This window comes from Adiantum capillus-veneris, chromosome 24, assembly GCF_014529385.1.
Source record: "Adiantum capillus-veneris isolate H3 chromosome 24, ASM1452938v2, whole genome shotgun sequence".
NCBI lineage: Eukaryota > Viridiplantae > Streptophyta > Polypodiopsida > Polypodiales > Pteridaceae > Adiantum > Adiantum capillus-veneris.
The window spans coordinates 2,017,298-2,033,074 of NC_140954.1; the positions used below are offsets into that span (position 1 = coordinate 2,017,298).

At 44.8% G+C, this 15,777-nt stretch overlaps 1 protein-coding gene and 1 pseudogene across 4 annotated transcripts in view; both read right to left on the reverse strand.

The window, feature by feature from the left end:
* LOC147425829 (uncharacterized) overlaps positions 1-10,344 on the reverse strand; it is a 46,330-nt gene extending 35,986 nt beyond the window's left edge. The window contains exon 1 of one of the 3 annotated variants that reach the window (XM_086499287.1): positions 10,206-10,344. The gene's annotated coding sequence lies outside the window, so the exon portion shown is untranslated. The other 2 variants (XM_086499289.1, XM_086499288.1) reach the window with 2 other exon arrangements.
* Positions 1-15,777, reverse strand: part of LOC147425830 (uncharacterized) — a 57,213-nt pseudogene that overhangs the window by 16,487 nt on the left and 24,949 nt on the right. The window lies entirely within an intron of this gene.

Below are 15,777 nucleotides of genomic sequence, written 5' to 3' on the forward strand. Positions count from 1 at the left end.
TTGGCTCAATTTCAACTGTTCCGGCCCGATTTCGGCAATATAACTGTACTAGGACCCTTCACAGTCAATATTCCCACGCATTGAATGACTTTCCTGACGCATATGGGCACTTTGCAAAACCTGGCGAGAATCTGCAGCACGCTGAATTCTCTGTTTTCAGCCCCGAAAATGCGCCAGATCACCTGTACAGCGGTCCCCTCGCGTCCCCGAACCTCCTGGGGGTATTAGGGACAGTTTAGGGCCATAACCCTAAACCTGCAAAAATACACAGCAGGCTGTAATTTACTGTTTCGGGCTCCGTTTCGCGTGCCGGTCGCATCCGTAGCAAGTCCTCGAGCTCCCGCACCTGTAGGGCTACTTGCCCTTTGAATCGGACGAGATTTCTGGCGTGAAACCTCTCCGAATTCACCTGTACCTGCGGGGGATTAGCCGCTAGCTAATCCAGTACCTGTGCAAGAGGCTCTTGCCTCGGCAATCGCGCATGAACCCACACAACTGTACATTGATCAAATGAAAAGCCCACTAGTGGGGCATAACATACTGCCATAGAGGAGAGAGAGGGCAGTGCGTAGCGTGCAGGGCATCACTCCTAGCACCGCATTGTACATAGGAGGGAAAGCAAGCACTCCACAGCTCTTAACCTGTCACAAAATCTGAAAATGAGCCTCTCCCAGCTTAAAATTCAGCGCCAGTACACCAGAATGTGCCACTTGGCGCATTTACAAGCATTTTCCCGTTTCGAGGTTGCCGCCTAAAAATCTCCCAACCGGTTGCCCAGTTGACTTCACGGCAGAGTAAGAAAATGTTCCCCTTGTCATTCCGGAGGTAATGACTTTTCAGGTCCCAAAATAGCAGTTCCCTAAATTTTAGGAGATGCTGCCATTGTATCTTTCTAGGTCATCTGACCCTCTTTGTACACTGCAGCCACACCCAGAACTGAAATGTAGCCTCTGTAACAAAGGATTCCAGTTTGGCTAGTCAATGACCCCACTTGGCTAACCATAGTCCTTGTCCAACTTTAGTGCTCTCTTGCCCTCAGGCATGGACTCCCTCTGGACAGTTCCACACTAGCTATGCAATGCTGGGCAGTTAGTGTTTCCAAAAAGTGAAAGTAAATAGATTATAAGAAAGAAATCAACAAAAAGGATAGATAGTAGTCACACGCTGGTGACAGCTCTACTAAAGTGACTTGAGTTGGGGAATACGTGGGTTGTAAACCAAAAGCTTCAAGGTAACACCACAATACATTTGGTGACTGTACATGTCATAGATGATTTAGTGTGGTAATCACCCTTTTTCCATCGCACGTATCCACAAGAAAAACTGTCAAACATGTGTACAAATGACTTAATGAGACCTTCATACTTTTGTCAAACGATGTACACTTCTATTGCATTGAAACCCTTGGTGGATGCCAATGTTACCATACATGGGGTTTGGCATCATGCCCTGCATACCCCCAAAGACTGTTCATGGCATGTACTGCTGGTTTCCAGGCGCATAACCAGCCATGCTCTCAAACACTAATCCACCCCCGAAATACCTCGGATGCACCGTGGGTGGTGAAAAAACCTGACGCATAGCCTGGAAATTAGTTCCCTATCCATTTAAATTAACATTTGGACTCCGAAAGGTGGCTGGCTGAGCTGGTAAGGCTTGTGGAATTGGCCTCCTAGCACATGTTCATGGACATTAAAAAGTTGCCTTGGAGCCCCAGCTGACTCCACAACATGCAAGTGCTCCATGCCCTATTGGGACGCATAAGGGACCTGGGCTTGAGCCTCAACGGGCTCTCCTCCACGAGAAAGTTGCCTTGTCTGTTGTGACACTAGTGGCACTTGCAGAAATTCCATAAACCTAGGATTCTACACCAACCGACAAAACACATTGATCAACTGTGTCCTGAACGCATCCTCGTCTAGCTGCCCAGTCATAAACCCTTGAACTTGTGGAGCATTCACATCAACAAAAGACACAGACAATGGTGGCCATGAACTCTTGCCAACCTCGAACATTGGAGGTACAACCTGTCTGTACTGCAAAGAGGAACCCTCTTCCCTGGCGTCATTTGTCCAGTCGGTCATAGTGCAATTCGAAGTTCTTGTGCTTTGTGTCTTCGCCGCAAACCAACGAAGGCTAACTACTTGGGGAAAAATTGATTCTATCTCGACGACGGAACCATGAAAAGGGCCCGTAAGGCGGTAGACTTTAGCTTTTACCCGAATCTTTACACTCTTTAACTTTACGACACAAAGGAACTTCACAAATAAGCCTGTGACTGGAATTCAACACTTCAAACAAACCACGGCTTGGTAGCTAGAGTGCTCCCAAGCAAACGACACCCTGTTGGCCCCAAAGATTGGCGCCCCTTTCGGTATTTCTTTATTCTTATTACACTTGAGAAAAACTTGTAGACTTCTACAAGTTGTCCCACTTTTATCGGGCTGAAATTCCCCTACTCTAAAGCGATTTTGGCAACATAACCACAGTAGAAGTCTCCACGGACAAAATCCCAAGTAATCAATGACTTTCCACGCACTTTGGAGCACTTTACAAAACCTAGCGAGAAATTACAGCACGCTGAAATCTCTGTTTTTGGTTTCCAATTTTCACCGAAACACCTGTTTGGTCATTCCCTAGCTTCCCTGAAGCTCCTGAGACCTGTGGGCATCAAAACTGGCCAAAACACTAAACCTACAAAAAATTACAGCAAGCTGTAATGCTCTGTTTTGCACTCTGATTTGCATGCCAATCACTCTTGTGGGTAGTCCTCGAGCTCTCGCACTTGTAGGGTCACTTGCCCTTTGAATTGGACGAGATTCCTCACAGGAAAACTCTCTACAAGCACCTAAGACTTTTCCGAGGCTCCCCTGGCGTTACCTTGCAGTTTAGGTGCGAAACCTAAACTTGCAAAAAAACACAGCAAGCTGTGTTTCGCTTCATTTTTGAGTGGAGCAAACACGTCTACGCGTGTCTGAGAAGCTCCAGCATGCAATGGGACAGTTCCCTTGTGAATTGGACAAGTTTTCATGTGAGAAAACTCTTTGTTTTCGCATTCCTTCGCAATGGAACCGTGCGTACCTGAAGGGGATTAGCAATTAGCTAATCCGGTTCTTGTACAGAAGGCTCTAGCCTTGGTAAACGCGCATAAAACCCCCAGAACTATACATGGTCATCTAAGAAGCCCAACTGCATTACCATATACAAAGGAGAGAGAGAGAGAGAGATGCACGAGAGCAAATCATCGCGCTACATAGAGCAAGGGAGAAGGCAAACTCTCCATTAAAGTTGTAAGCTCTTGCACCCATTACTAACACACACTCTGTAGCACACTTATGAAGTTCAAAAATCAGCCCACACTCACAAATGGGCGTCCCCCTCTTGGATAAGGCCTCTAGAAGGTGTGTGTCACAAACTACTGACGTGTCAACTCAGAGCAGAGCCAACCTTCAGATCACGGCCAAAGGGCCTAAACCCTAGAGGAAGTAGAAGCAACAGCAAATTTCCGCAATTCACACTGGCCTGCTGACGTGGCAGATTGTACGGATTTCCTGATTTTGCGTTGACTAATGACGTGGAAAACTGCACGGATTTCCGCGTTTTGCGTTGACTGCAGACGTGGTAGTTGTACGGAATTCCGTGATTTATGTTGGCAGCTTTTTGGCATTGCTTTTGGACCAGAAGCTTTTGAGTTTAAAGGCTTTTCATGTAAACTACTTTTGGGGCCTAGGGCCTTTAAATATGAGGCCATGGGCTCATTCTCTGGCATGCTTCCTGGAGAAGGTGCAAAGTCTCGAGTACCGGCTTGTACTGTGTTGATGCAATATAAAGAAATACCAAAAGGGGCACCAAGGTTTGGGGCCATTAGTCTCTTGGGTGGAATTCCGCCACTCCGTGTCGCGTGTCGTCTCTCTCTCAATTCAGTTGTTATTGAAGTGTTAAAAGTCTTGTCTTTTCTATTGGCACGTGGTGCCGGTCTTGTGACAGTGGTATCAGAGCATCAGTCGTGTGCTTTTCTGAAAGCATATCGGTCCTACCAAAGAGGAGACAAAGCAAACCAGAGACTGATGGAATTTTATTTGAAGTATCTTTGGGGCCGATGTCACAAAATGGTGACGTGGCAAACCCTAACACACACACTCTCTCTGGCAGGGCTGAAATGGTGACATGGCTGCTGAAGTAGCTGACGTGGTTGGCTATGTACGGCAGGGATGCCACATGGCAGCAGTACGAAATTCCGTGATTTCCGACGCATATTGTGGCAGATTTGGACAGCTTTTGGGCCTTGCTTTTACTACGCAAGAGAGTTAGAGAGAGAAGCTTTTTGCTTTATTTTAGGGCTCAAGAGAGCTTGTGAGAGAAAGCTTTTGCTTTATTTTTAAAAGCTTTTGATTTTCAACTTTTGAAGCTTTTGGGGGCTTTGCTTTTAGCATCCCTTTGTATTCTTTAAATAAGCAGGCAGGGCCTCACAACTCAGAGCATCTGGACGCAGAGTCTGAGTGTGAGCGCCTGCCCGCACTCTTGTACTTTGAACACAGATTAATATAAAAAGAAATACCAAAAGGGGCGCCAGACTTTGGGGCCAATATCTCTAGGCACGGAACTCCGTCGGGCCAGTGTCGAATCAACTGTGAACTGTGAACTGTTTTGAAGTGGTTATTTGTGTTGTCATAGTAGATTCTCGCCTTGGAGTGTCCAAGTCCGTTACGGTGGTATCAGAGCACGGCCGATTTCTCGTCTACGGAAAATCGGATCCCTGACTTTTTTTCCGCGGCACCTATGGCTTCAGGCAAAGATCAGTCGACTCCCTCTGCATCCAGAGATGCGGGAAGGGATCACAACGAAGATTCAAGCAAGGAGAATGGCCCGCCTCGGCCTACTCAAGCAGAGCGTCGAGAGATGGAGCGTCAACGATTGATCCGCGACGCAACAAAGATGATGCTCAATTTTGCAAAGGATCCAAAATTTGCAAAATATATGAGTGAAACTTCTTTTGAGGAGGTGCACACTCAGTGGCAGAAGACCACAAAACCACCCCGAAAACTGGCTCTCAAGAAACCTCCTACACCCAGGATGTTCACAGAGCAAGAATTAGAAGAGGTGGTTGATGCACGAATTGCTCAGCTTTTTGATGCACAAAACAAAGATAAAAAGCACGACAAAAAGCAAAAGAAAGGCACTCACTTCCTGGGTTATTTGGGTCATCAGTCGACATTTGAAAAGGCAAAGAAACAGAAGAAGTGTGTTCGATTTGAAGGAGTACCCAGTTCTTCTTCTGTCTTCTTCTTCTTCTTATGACAGTTCTTCTAGCTCATCTGACTCGAGCGAAGAAGACAGAAAAGGCAGAAAAGGGAAGCAAAAAGCAACGCTTCAGCAAGGGTAAGAAAAAGGCAAAGAAGCCTAAATCTCGCCCCATGATTGACGGTTCTACAGAGGACTCGTCTACAGACAGTTCGGACTCTGATGACAGCAACTTTTATGCAAAGAAGAAGAATTTTTACAAAGCCAACCAGTATGACTTTCTAGAAGACAAAAGCAAGAAAGTCCGAGAGTTTAAGGAAGGTGGACAGTCAATAAAATTTGACCCGTTTTCTGGTTATAGACATGCTTTGAAGGCTTTGTCTTTTGTACAGCAGGTTGACATCGCTTTCGCGGGAGGACATTACTCAAAGCACTCTTAGATTTGGAGAGTTGCCTCTTACTTTAAGGGGAATGCTTGAACTTGGTGATCCACGCTTCTATTAAACAAGACTGCGCCAGTTAAATGGCTGAAATTCAAGAGGCTTTTTATTTCTTCTTGGCTGACTCGAGAGTATGAACGTGATATACGAACTACTTGGAACCATCTTCGGATGGCCAAGAAGGATACAGTGGATGCTTATCGCGAGAGATTCTGGAGTTCTTTTCTACCCGCCTCTTCATTTAAGAAGATCTCATTCAAGGAACAGATTAAGCGGTTTACCTTGGGTCTACCTACAGAGATCCGAGATCACAGCTTGGAACAAAAGTCAACTTCCATTCAGGAGTTGATGAGTCATGTAAAACGGGGTTTTGCCATTCACTCAGTCAGTTTGACCTACCCCACCGATGAGATCATGACACAAAGAGCCGAACAGACTTCGACAAATGAAAGTAGAAAGAGAAAGAGCAACCGAGAAAAGAAGGATGAACAACCCAAGCTCACTCCTCAGGAGAGAGCTCGCTACATCAGGGAAGGGAAGTGCTTTGGATGCGGGGAAACTGGACATATCTCCGCAAAGTGCCCTAAAAAGGCACTGAATGAACATGATGAAGAAAGGCCAGAAAGTTCTAAAGCAGCTGAGGGGCGTGGCAGAAAAGGCAGATAAAAAGCAGAACTAGTACCATATTGCGTGGACCCGAATCGAATTAAATAAATGAAAGTACAAACTTTGCCGTTTTTAGGGCAAAGGGAAAGATCAGGAAGCTCTTTTGAAGGAGCCAAGGCCAACTTCCTTAGAATTGGCGGCTCGATTTGGAATTACGCCCGTTAGGCTAAGGCCACAGGCGGAGGTAGTTCGAGTGGCACCCGGACGGGATGTTGCCATTACACCGAGCATTGGCAAACTTCGTTTGCAATGACAGGGGTGTTTAGGGCACGAGAAGTTTTACGTAATTGCCTTGGAAGGTTGTGACGTTCTACTCGAAATCCCTAGGTACCACAAGAACAACACTGTGGTTGACTACCGGGCCAAGAAAGTGACTTTGACAAATGAAGGGCTCAAAGATTGTACTTGATGAACTTCAACTTCTTTACTCACTTTTTTGGGGAGAGAATGAAGGTCGAATATGTTTTGACCTGAACAAAAGAACGCCAAGATTTTCTCCACACTCATGTCGATTGCTTTTCAGAGGGCTTGCCAGACGCGTCCTTGGTTTCCTTACCCGCTTCTTGTAGCTTTGGATGATGTGCTCTAGCCCACAGTGCAGTTAGTATATTGGCGGATGTTCTTCTTTAGTCACTTCCGTGGTTGCTTCGCCTTTCGGATTTGCGTGCCTAGTAATGGATGGTAAAACTTATTCTCTTTATGGTGTGACGTTGCTCTTCCCAGTGCATCCGAGCAGTAATTCATGTGCCTTATCTTCCAGATTGATCCCCGGAGAATATATATACCTAGATGAATCCAAGATAAGCCCAAATTCAAAGGAAAGTGCAAGGTATAGACCCATGGTAGTCACCCACAAGACAACCATCAGCTCCATCATGCATAGTATTCACTAAATACCACAACATCCCCACTAATGTCGTCAGTGCCCAATAGTGGGTATAGTACTAGGTACTAACATATGCTCCCAAACACAACACACACCACACACGCACACACACACACACACATGAACATACATCAACACAAAGTTCAGTGTACTGAGTTTCTGTCTTGACTCCAGAGATCAAGGGCAGACTCAGCCATCATGAAGCCTAGCAATAAAAGAAGTATTAAATCAAAAAACCCAAAGAATATCTTCGGAGAAGCACCTATTTCTCTTATTCTTAGATTGGCATGTTGCTCCATACAAGTGGATAGTGGTCCTTCTTGAACTAGGAACCAGATACAATCACCCATGGGATTCTTAAAAGTGGAGATGTTCTTCTCGATGCTCCCAATTTTGGTTCTAGATTCCACTGGTATATTTTCTTTCAAATTCACGTACCTTGGGTGATCCAGCTACACACGTAGAGACTGTTGGGAAGTTATGGCAATTATCCATGATCCACGTGTTCTCCCTTCAAAGCGGGATGTGGAACTAGCTTGGGAGTTAGTTTCCGCAGCCTACTTCCTTTCAGTTCTAGTGGTTCAATGCACAACAGACAGGACAACTATTTGGTGGTTTTCTATAGCACCTTATTCTTCTCTTGTAGAGCTTGTGTGCAAGGTCTCTTGATTTTTCCGAATTAGCTGCAATCTCATGCTGGATGTTTATTCCCAATTTATTTTGAGAATGGGGTAATACTCTGTCAGCAGTTGCTGACATGTCAAAGCCCTTTAGAAGGGAGCCAACTTGCAGATGTCGGCTGAGGGGCCTAAACCCTAAGAAGAACAAGTAACAGAAGAAGAAGTCCTACCAACTTATGGGAACCCCGTCCGATGGGGCCCCAAGTGACAAAGGAAATAAAGCAGGACCCACACACACACACAAGAAATTGCGTAGTTGCTGATGACGTGGTAGATTTTCGAAAATTATGATGGCCGATGACGTGGCAGGCTGTACGGATTTTTGTAAATTACGCTGGCAACTTTTTGGCATCACTTTTGGGACCAGAAGCTTTTGAGTTTGAAGGCTTTTCATGTAAACTGCTTTTCATAGGCCAAGGGCCTTTAAATATGTGCTAAGGGCTCATTCTCTTGCATGCTTCCTGGAGAAGGTGCAGAGTCTGGAGTATTGGCTTGTACTGTGTTGATGCAATATAAAGAAATACCGAAAGGGGCGCCAAGGTTTGGGGCCAATACTCTCTGGGTGGAATTCCACCACTCCGTGTCGCGTGTCGTCTCTCTCTCTCTCTTCAATTATTATTGAAGTGCTAAAAATCTGTTCAGTCTGTTCTTTTCTATTGGCACGTGGTGCCCGTCTTGTGTAGGTTGGCTAATACGGGTAGGGACCAAGAGGGCTCTTGAAATCAGCACACAGCAACCAATCGGACACTCCTCTTTGTCGCAAAAAAAATAAGCACCAAAAACGTGCACTGACCAGCAACCGAACTCCTAAGCACACATTCGCTTTGATACCATGTCAAAGGGGCAGTGGAGCAAGTGAATTGGATGATGACTGCGTTTGAAACTAATGAAGAAGACTATCGATCAATAGACAGCCGCAGAAACTCGCACATGCCAAAACGGAAACAGCCTCCGAATCAGCCCACCACTGTGGACAGCCCTTTGCACGAGTGGATCTCTGCCTAGGACCATGGCCTCACCTACAACCTGCATTGACAAAAAACGCTACAAGGGTAAGAGAGGGTGATGAGAGAGAAGAGAACACAGGTTGAAATAAATAGAGAAAATGTTGCACAGCGAGACCGCGAAGAGAGAGAGAGAGAGAGAGAGAGAGAGAGAGAGAGAGAGAACGCATGCTACTCAAAAGGAGAGAGACAGATGGTGATCTCAAGGGCCAAAATGCTGGCTCAGCTCTGCCTTGCACAACTGGTAAATTTACAAGAGGGCCTAGCTCCCAACATAGGGATCCATCTCGTACTACCCACGACCCAATAAATGGAGGGTGCATTGAATACAATGCCACATCAGCACCAATTACCCCATACTATGGGCTTTTAAACATTATTATGTTTACCCAAACCCCATTCTTTCTAATTCCAACCTCGCATTTATATCCTAAAAACCATAGTAACAGGGAATGGCCGTTTTCAGGTCTCCGTTCCCCGTTCCCATTCCAAGTTCCCGTTCCGAATCCCCGTTTCGTGTTTCAAACGTGAGTACCCGTAACAGGGAATGGCATTTTGTTCCGCGTTCCCGTTCCCCGTTCCCGTTCCGGTTTCCCGTTCCTGGTAACTATGCTAAAAACACAAGCTTAAGAATGAAGCAATAACTCCTCCACCTTTTGAAAAAGGTTCTCGACCATGTCATTGATGCACAAAGCAATTAATTGATGAAGCTAATCGTGTAAAGCTGCCAAAACCCCTTCTTCTCCAATCTACAACTTTGAGAAAGAAAGGAAGCAGATCACGGATACAAGCAGAGTCTACACTCTTGAGATTATAAAGGTTGAAGCTTGTAGTTTTGCAAAAAAAGGAAAGCTTCGACCTCCAAATTCCCTTATCCATATTTCTGAAGAGGCCCCCTTGATCAAGAAAAGTATCTATTAAAATATGTAAAAGCAACAAAACAAAGCTCAAAAAATTTCACCCTTCTCTGGTAAACAACTACAAACAAAGCAGATCACAAATTCGACCTCCGACATCCCTCATCCATGCTTTCACTTTGATAAGAAACACAATTTCCTACATCACGTCAACTACAGCAGGTTCTAGAGTTCACAATATTCAGATCTTTAGCTGCAAGTTGAGAGAAATCTCCCTCTCTCTCTCTCTCTCTCTCTCTCTCTCTCTCTCTCTCTCTCTCTCGTGTGAGAGAGAGAGAGAGAGAGAGAGAGATCGCGTGTGCGCGCGCGTTAACGTCTCACTATAAATGAAAGCGCTCGCTACTGTTGAAATACGCAGCCAGATTACATACCACGCAAGAAGAAGAAGTTCGCCATAGCCAAATCCGTGCGATCGGTCCAGCCGTATTTGCTACACACATCGACACTCGACTGCTCGAACCAACTTCTACTCCTTGGGGAGCGATGTACGAAAAATGGTGCTGTTTTACTACTCTTTCACACAAGAGAACCACCCACTAGAACCACTTTCATAGAGTCTTACAAAATGATGAGCGATTTTTTCCCAACGACAAAAATAAAAAGAGCAAGTTCTTAAAAAAGGTTATTTTTGAGTTATTTTCCTGGAGATACTCTTGTTTTCTTGAGTTCTTGTGTTGTTTGTGTCTCTAGTTTGATGGCTCCCATTTTGTCTGGATGTTTGGCCATTGTTCGTGTGTGTGCCTCTTAGGATCTACTTACTTGTAGACATTGCTTCACCCCAGAAAGGGAGAGAAAGAGGATACTTAGTCATCACACTCGTCATCAATAAAGAGATGCCACCTTGAATCACACTCATCATCTTTGACTCTTCTTGTTTCAACTCTTCGCTAGACATCACACACTTCTTGCTCTCTAGTTTAGTATGGAGCTCTTTTGACATTTGAACCTTTAAAACAAACAAGTACTACTATTCACCACAAGATATAGGAAAATAACAATAAAATTTTCTTAATTTGAAAGCCATTCACATAAAAAAAAGGAGCATAGCAAGATATCTTCATGTAAGGGAATGCCATGGCTCCTCTCCTCTTTTGTTTTTGTTTTTTTGGTGACGAGTATCAATGAGCTTTTGATCCCTCTCTGGCAATGCTCGGAGATAGTCCTCCTGATCAACACCAATTCACAATTCATCAACTCATCCCGAAGATGAGATGATACTAGTGCATGTGTATTCATTCTAAACAAAACATAAATGGATCATCTGATGATACAACATCAAACATAAGAGCGATGAATAAACAAGGAAAATCCACTCACAAGTTCATGTGCTACAAATTTGAAAACAAACAATCTCATAAACATTTGTAGGGTCAATGATTGTGCATATGACTTTACAATGCTTCTCTTTACTTTGCAGGAACACTTCTTTTATTGTTGCTTGCCATGCCAATGCTTAGTGGTTCCCTTCCCACGCATAAAACATTTTTCCTGACAATGACTCTAATTGTGGTTGCAAGACCAACTTATCTTCCGATTCTTTGTTAATATCTTTCCACTAGTTATCCCACGTCTCAATAGTGTCTTCTATGTAAAATGATGCATAACAACAAAAAATGATGTTATCAAGAAAAATCATGACGCTTGCATGCAAAGCTCCAAATGATTAAAAAAATAATCAATATCATCTTAAGAACGTTATCATTTCCAGTTGTTGTACTTTCATTGATAGTAAACTTCCATGGGTGTGCTTTTGTGTGTGTGCATGTTCTCTCTAGAAAAGCTTATAAGGATTAAATGCTCACATCAGTAGACATCAGCCATGTATACAAACAACAATTATGCTTGCATCAAAGTTGAACCTTTAGCAACTATAGAAGATAAGCACAATAGTAAAAGGATAATCAGGCTACCTGGTGCAAGCATGCAACTTCCCACGGCATTAATCTATCACGAGGAGCATGAAAAATAAGTGTAGCATATAATTTCATGAAAGAATCCATAGTTATATGTGCCACATGCCATCACCCTCAAGCCATAGAACCCAATATAGTCAAAGAGATTTGCATTCCATGACCCAAACCACTCCTTCTATAGATGCCACCCTCTCTCTTCCCTCTTACTCCTGCATCAGTAGAGATGAGAAAATTATCTCAAGCACCAAAATTTGTCAAAAAACTTGATGCACAATCAACCCCAGTGACAACAATTGAACAGTATATATATCCACAACGAGGGTTGTCATATAATTGGAAAATGTCAACATATTGGAGAGACCGAGATAAGGGTGAGATTCATGTGCCCAAGTGAGCGTAGAATGGGCAGCACACACACACACACACGTGCACAGAGAGAGAGAGAGAGAGAGAGAGAGAGAGAGAGAGAGAGAGAGAGAGAGAGAGAGGAGTGACTTTAAAAGGCATCTCTAATTGATAAGCCTTCACAAACCTCGCACTAGTCTAAACTCTAGTGGCTTCCTCTAGAGAGAGAAAAGAGCAACCCTCTGAGGACTCTCCCTTAAGCTAGGGACAATTTTAAAAGCTTGCATTGTGGATTGAGCCAACCTTAAGATGTTTGAAATCAAATAAGGTATTGCATTGTGGATTGAAATTTCAATTGGCTTCTGCAATTGCAATTATTACGAAGATTACTTTAACATTGCCCCTACTCCCAGTGCTTCTGGCTCTCCACACTACCCCATCTTGTCATCCCCAAAGGTGATTTTATAAAAAAAAATTATTTAAAAAAAAATCAAAAGCACTGCCTAGATCCACTGCCGTCGACAGTGGCACCACCCTGTGTTGGAATCGGTTCGCACCCGTGTGGACTAGTTTAGACTAGTTTAAACCTGGGTTTAGTGTAATCCCACCTACAAGTTTTGAGCTTTACATATAAAGTATAAATTTGAAGGTGAGGAAACCTAAAAATTTAGAAACATTTAGTGCAAAAACTTTCAAATTTATTCAATTTACCTGTACTGTTATTCATATGTAGGTCAATTTTTTTGGAAAAAATATTTTGAGCACTGGATATTATTTTTTGTTTTTTCAAGGCATCCATGGTCTTCACGAGTTGATTATTTAAAAAAAAGTGCTTTGCATAGCATACTCATAACCTTGCTAAAGCATGTTGAACCTGTTAGAACCTATCCGCGCCGACGCGAACTAGTTTCGACAGGTTTCAACATGGTTAACCAATCCTCGAGCTCCTGTACCGCGGTGCACATTCGGGCGTAGGGAGCATGTGGTCTCTTGATGCTACCCTTGTGACTGAGATCCCTCTCTCTCTCTCTCTCTCTCTCTCTCTCTCTCTCTCTCTCTCTCTCTCTCTCTCTCTCTCTCTCTCTCTCTCTCTCTCTCTCTCTCTCTCTCTCTCTCTCTCTCTCTCTCTCTCTCTCTCTCTCTCTCTCTTCGAACCCTAAACAGCAAGTGTCGAACAACATTGCAACCGCTGGGTGTGAGGGCGGCACCTAGCCTTCCATGGCTACTCCATAAGCCTCGCCCTCCTCGCTGAGGAAATCCCCCACTCTCCATGCCTTGTAGCTCTCCAAATTGCACCCTCTCGCTTTCTCACGACCCTGCCGACTCACACAGCTCGTCTCTGTCAACTCACACAGCCCGTCTCTCACTTGATCACGACATTGCCCGTCTCTTCAACTCACACAACAACAATCCAATCGACCCTCGGCTCTTGAGCCCATCTGCAAGTCTCACTATCTAGGCCTGTGTTCTTAGGCTTCGGACAGTGTTGGCTTGGTTGACAGCCGTTCCCACCCAAGAAAACCTCAGGCCTGCAAGTCTCACTGTCTAGGCATGTGTTCTTAGGCTTCAGACAGTGTTGCCTCGGCTGATAGTCGTTCCCACCCAAGAAAAGTCTCATTGTCTAGGCCTGTGTTCTTAGGCTTCAGACAGTGTTGCCTCGGTTGACAGCCATTCCCACCCAAGAAAACCCTCTATCGGGTTAAAGGAACGATGGCCAAAACCAACGATGTCAAGAACACTGGTGTTGCATCCTCAACGCCGAGAAAGACCCAGTCGTTCATGGCTACCCCCAAAATAGACATGCTCCCAAGCCCAAGTCAAGGAGTTGAAGAACGAGAATGATGAACTCAAAACGCGTCTGGCTGCCCTCGAGAAGCGCGCCTCCAATTGCTCAAATCTCAGAAGCTAGCAGACACTGACCGCATCCTAGCAAAGGTCAAAGAAGTGGAGCACATATTCACCCAGAATGTGGCTTCATTAGGCACCCAAATCCAAGCAAATGCTCCTACCATCACTTTCAAAGTGGAGGAGTGCCTACAAGAACGTCGTCATCGAGAAGGCCTTGCATTGACTGTACGCATCGGTGGATTGCCTGCCTCCTGGTGAGAGGAGAATGATGATTTTCCAACTACCCTAACCAAGCTCAACAATGTTATCCAACCAGTCAAGTTTGACATTCCCACCATCGAATTTGTCGATCGGGATCCCCGCACCAACCAAGGGAGCCTTGTTTTCAAGACCAAAGAGGACCGCATGGCACTCTTAAAGCAAACGCGTCTTCTCAAGGCACAACCATATGGATTAGCGAGGCTCTAACCCCCGCCCAACTCAAGATAAAGAAGCAAGAGTTGCAGAAGGTACGAGATGCACGGGCCGCAGGTAAGTACGCTGTCTATCGTGGTGGTAGAGCCATCATTAAGGAGTTTTGAACAAGAAACCCACCCGACATCCCCCTCCTCCCCCTTAGCCACCCCTACCTCCATAAGCAACATTTGCTACAATTTTGTTGTATCACCCCACTAGCCCCTCCCCCCCCCCCCCCCCCCCCCCCCCACCACCACCACCACACATCTACACGTGTCATTGCAGACATTGTACCCTCTTAGATAGAGGAGCCTCTATTGTACACATTTTTTGGTCCCATAGGTCATATTTGACCTTTGAGGACGATAATGGAATCTCTCTCTCTCTCTCTCTCTCTCTCTCTCTCTCTCTCTCTCTCTCTCTCTCTCTCTCTCTCTCTCTCTCTCTCTATTTGACTTTGGTTTGTCCTGTGACATCTCAAGTTACCCAGCCTCTCGCAATCTAAACTGCATGGGTTGTCTTGCACACGGTTGACATAACGTCCTTCATGTTCGAGTGTTGAAGACTTTTGATCGATTTTTTGTTTTTAAAACGGGCTGATCAGTGAGTGTTCTTGCTTGCTTGAAGACACAAAAAGCATCCAAGGCAACATCAGTGAGGCCTTTTTGGATATGTTCTTTGTCTGTCGAATGGAAGAGGAGCAAGTGGAGATTAGGGTATTCTGGATGCTCATTGCCGCTAAGTCCAGCATTGATGGAATCATAGTGCATGCACATCTCACTCCTCGACATTTATCCTAGCACCATGCACATCATGGAAAAGATTGGTCTGCAATCGACTTGCCAGTCAATATGAGTCCTCTCCCACTTGATGGTCATCCTTGTCCCCAAGGCTTCCATGTTCTACCGCATCAAACACCTGCAAATTCTTGCCTTAGAGTACATAGAGCACACCGTGCGGTATGAGGAAGCCTGGGTAGATATTACAATCTTGGTGTTGAGCTCAGCTGGAGTCACTCAATGAAACCACAAGACAAGCAATGTTGTCTATACCAATTTCTTTACACTTTTGTCACCAGCACAATGCGAAACTCGTCGGTTGCAACAATGAGAAACTCTTCTCTGTATCTGATCACAAGCTCACCTTCTACAAGAATCTCATAGATCTTGCTTTATGTTGGGAGGCGTTGTAGCACGACCTAATCGCAACCCACACAAAATTATCAAATTCGTGGATCGGCAACCCGGCTAGGGCATGGAAGCACGAGCATCGAATGAATAAAAATAGAGGATTCAAGAGATCACCTCTCCAATGCAAGTAGAGATTAGGCATGGCAATACTAACTCTAAACATACTCTAATCACTAATCAAACAATTCCTA